The 4389-nt window shown below is 53.5% G+C and overlaps 1 pseudogene; it reads left to right on the forward strand.

Annotated features, from left to right (window-relative positions):
• Nucleotides 1-2867: 2867 nt before the first annotated feature.
• On the forward strand, nt 2868-2986 carry LOC111734676 (annotated as a pseudogene).
• The last annotated feature ends 1403 nt before the right edge of the window (nt 2987-4389 follow it).

Below are 4389 nucleotides of genomic sequence, written 5' to 3' on the forward strand. Positions count from 1 at the left end.
CCCCGCACAGCGCGATTTGGAGAAGATGAGAAGGGGGGGGGGAGGGGGGAGAATTGGAGAGGGGTCGCTGGGAAAAATCCAAGTGACAGATGCAGAGCTAGGGCTGGTTCTGACTGGCTGAGAGGTGAGAGGTGAGAGGTGAGAGGTTAGAGGCGAGGGGGGCGTCCGGGTTCCTGGCAGGGGCAGTGGAGGCAGGGCCGCCCTCAAAATCAGAATCCCTGGGCCTCGAAGTCATGTGTTGTTGGGGACGATTCTGCCTCCTGAGGCAGCTGACACTGCAAATGTGTGTGGCATGTTTGTTGACACGTTTTTTTCCGGCACCAACTGCTGAGGCATCTGGGATCTGCACAGCGTTTGGAAACAAAGTCGGGCTTTGAACGTAAACACTGGCCGAGCTGCGCGCCCGACGCCCTCAGGAGTCCTCCAGCGGCCCCTGGACTTGTCGGCTAATCAGAGCGGACAAACGTCCCCACGCCCCTCGCCCACGCCCCAGGCGGGGCGCACCCACTGGAAACGTCCCATGTCCCCATGCCCCTATGCCCCAGGCGGGGCGCACCCACTGGAAACGTCCCATGTCCCCATGCTCCTATGCCCCAGGTAGGGCGCACCCATTGGTTCTTTCCTACTGTCTCCCCCTCGGGGCCCTAAAAGGGGAGAAGGTTTGCCGGCATGAGTCGGTCCCTAATGGAGTTGGGTTCTCTGCCTTCCTTCGCCTTTCTTCGATTTTTTTTGGGGGGAGGCGGGGCGGGGCGGAGAATCACACTCCTTGTCATGCGAGGACATGTATGTCACTCTCTGGGAAAACGAAAGCCCCCCCCGCCGACCACCCACGATGCTCGGCGTCCGCGAGGATGTGGAGCAACCTGCACTCGCACACGGAGCTGGGGGAGTGGATTCCGGCTACCAGCTTGGAAGCTGACTGTGTGCACGGCACGGCCCGCAGCCCCACTCCGTGCCTCGTCACCACGGAAACCGCGACTGCGTCCGTGAGCGTCCCGGGCCGCGGTCTTCGTGGAAAACGACCTGATTGGAAAGGATAAACGAACCACAGCGTGTTCACACTGGCACGCTCTACGCCCCGGGAAGAGATGATCGGCGGCTCCCCACAAGGACGAGTCCCGCAGACGGGCTGTGAGTGCGTGAGCCAGACACGATGGAGGCCTCACGCAGGGTCCAGTTACGCGCCAACGAAGAATGAAAGAAACGGCACCTGTGCTGTTAGAATAAGGGGCTTGGTCCACCTAACGTGGTCTGGGGGAAACATAACTGAGTAGAGGCACGTTGTGGGGACCGTTTCTAATTCTCAACACCCCACCCTGATGTAGAGAGAGCACAGGCAGCTACATGGCACATATATCCCATATCGTATATACGTTTGCCATATTGTATAGGTGTGTTGTCGGCGCACATATGCGCCCCCAGGAAGGTGCCACAGCCTCACCCTCAAGACTGTGAATATGTTACAGGGCAAAAGGGGCTCTGCAGATATAATTAAGATTCCTAATCGGTTCAGATAGGGAGACAAATTCTGGATATTCTGGGTGGGCTTACTGTAACCACACGAGTCCTTTGCTAAGAGCAGAAATGGGAGGAAGACAGGGAGATGGGCTGGACCGGGTTTGCTGGCAGGGAGATGGAGCGACCTCGTGGAAACCGTGAGAATGAAATAAATTCTGCCAACAACCTAACTGAGCCCCAAAGCAGATTCTCCCTTCCAGCTTCTAGCCAGGGGCCGGTTTCAGCTTTCTGAGACCCTCAGCAGAGCGCTCAGCAGAGCCCACAGTTTCCTGACCCACAAAATCGCCGAGCCAGTCAGTGGGTGTTGTTTTAAACCACTGAGCTGGTGGTGATTGGTGCCGGCAGCAATAGGAAACTAACACACAGTGAGATGGGGGAACAAGTAGGAAAATAATGTCTAAAAAGTCTCCTTTAGGAAGAGATAATGGAAAAAAAGTCGAGAAACGCTGTTTGACTTAGGAAGATGCACTGAGCGATGCACTTAGGACATCTGCCCGTCTCCACGTGTGTCGTGTCCGAGGCTTTCCACCACTCTCATGAGAGAAATGGGAGCCTTCTCTGCAGGGGCTCTCACCGCGGGGGAGGGAGGGGACTCTACCCCCAGAGGCCACTTGACGATGTCTGCAGACATGTTTGGTTCTCATGGTTTCGGGGTGGGGAGGGGTGCTACCGGCGTCGGGTAGCTAGAGGCCAGGGAGGCTGCTACACGTCCTGCAGTGCACAGGATGCTCCCCACCACAGAGGAAGCTCTGGCGCTCACCGTCACCAGTGCCGAGGCTGGGAAACCCTGGTATACGCAGCATCTAACACCGGATGTCATCGGGCCTGCCTGCATCCCTCCCAGCTCTCTCTGCTCCCGCTTCACTGTCCTGTTCTGTTCATCTCTCGCGCTGCTGCTCTCCTTCCCACTCTCTCCCTCCTTCACATCTTCCCCTCCTTCAGAGCTCCGCTCCAATATCACTTCCCTGGGGACTCTGCCCTACCGTCAGCCCCTCCATGCCCGGATAGCCCCGTTCCTGTGGGTTTTATTTCTGGCACCTCTTCTGGCTGTGTGCCCTTGAACAAATATTTAACCTCTCTGTGCCTCAGTTTCCTCATCTGTACAACGGTACCTGCCTCGTGACTTGTCGACGTTAGAGCTGAAGTGCCGAACACAGTGTTTATACAGAAGTCCCCCTTTATCCATGGAGAATACGTTCCAAGTCCCCCAGTGGATGCCTGAAACCGTGGATGGTACCTCACTCTATATATACTGTGCTGTGTTTTTTTCCTATATGTCTATACCTATGATAAAGTTTAATTTCTAAATTAAGCACAGTAAGGAACTGACAACAACAATAATAAAATAAGTCTACAGCCATGCCACCCTGAACAAGCCCGATCCCGTCTGATCTCAGAAGCTAAGCAGAGTCGAGCCTGGTTAGTACTTGGACGGGAGACCACCTGGGAAGACCAGGTGCTGTAGGCGTAAAAAATAAAAAATAAGGGATTGTAAGCTGACAAGGTCCTTGCAACCTGTGAGGTCAACTAAGGGTTGCCTCGCCTAAAAAAATAAATAAATAAAACAGAACAATTATGATAATATGCTCTAATAAAAGTTACATAAATGTGCATTATTAAGTAAAATAAGGGTTCCTTGAACCTAGCTCTGTGATACCGGCCCATCTGATAACTGAGACGGCTACTAAGTGACTAATGGGCAGGAAGCGTCTACCCCTGTGGACAAGCTGGACAAAGGGAGGAGTCACATCCCAAGTGGGATGGAGCGGGACAGCGTGAGATGTCCCCACACTACTCAGAACGGCACGCCTGCTTTAAACCCAATGAGTTATTTCTGGAATTTCCCACTTGTTATTTTTGGACCACAGGTAACTGAAACCACGGAAAGGGAGAATGTAGTATATATTATGCCAATAAAGGGAGAATATAGTATATAGGATGCTCTTAATTGTGATTGTTATCATTGTTTTATGCCCACACAGCACTGCTTGACTCACCCCGTAGCACTTCATATGGCTCCTCTTATGCGTGTGGTTAATCGACTGCGTTCCAAGTACCTTAGCGCATCGTATGTATTCAGAAACTATTTATGGAATAAGTGAATGGACTTCTTCCAAAGGCTGCTCCGATGAGCCCCTGAATCGCCGTGAACAACCCGGGGACTTACCACATTTTGAGGCTGTTGGACGAGTTTCATGAGAGCAGGATGGCTGTAACCTGGGGATGGGGGATACGGTTAGAGACCAGCATCACATCTGAGGGTCCCCGTGCCCCTCCCCCATGGCCTGCCCCTTTCCTTCTTTCCAACCCTGCAACTCTCCTCTTAGGCCAGAAGGTCTTTTCATCCTTTGCAGACAAAAGACTCATTCTTGGGCCCACCCAGACCCCCCAGACTCAGAATCTCTCAGGATGCTGCCCAGAAATCTTCTGCAAATTTTTTGGGTGCTTCTGGGGTTCAGGTTTGAGCCTGACTAGACTAGCCAGACATAAGAAGAAGTGAATGCAAGGTCAGAGCGAATCGAGACCAGCTCTGGGAGTGCTCCCCCAGGCCGGCATGATGTGGTCCTCGCTTTCTCCCGCAGTGCCCACTGGTTGAGTCAAATCTCAGCAAGTGTTTGCTCAGGGGCCGAGTGAGTGACTGGTACAAACTGCCCTCTGCGACCGGTACAACCTGCCCTCTGTGACCGGCACACCCGGGCCTGCCTTCACGCATTTGCTTATTCTGAGTCCCGCGGCATTTCCTGTCCAGCCTGGGCCTGACGTCCCACAGCAAGGTTGAGGACACCCTGCGATTCAGCAATTGCTCTCCTACGAATCTATCCTACGCATGTGTATAAAGACCGGTGTACACGTATCTTAATTGTGCCACTT

Source organism: Pteropus vampyrus, unplaced genomic scaffold, assembly GCF_000151845.1.
Source record: "Pteropus vampyrus isolate Shadow unplaced genomic scaffold, Pvam_2.0 Scaffold3495, whole genome shotgun sequence".
Taxonomy (NCBI): domain Eukaryota; kingdom Metazoa; phylum Chordata; class Mammalia; order Chiroptera; family Pteropodidae; genus Pteropus; species Pteropus vampyrus.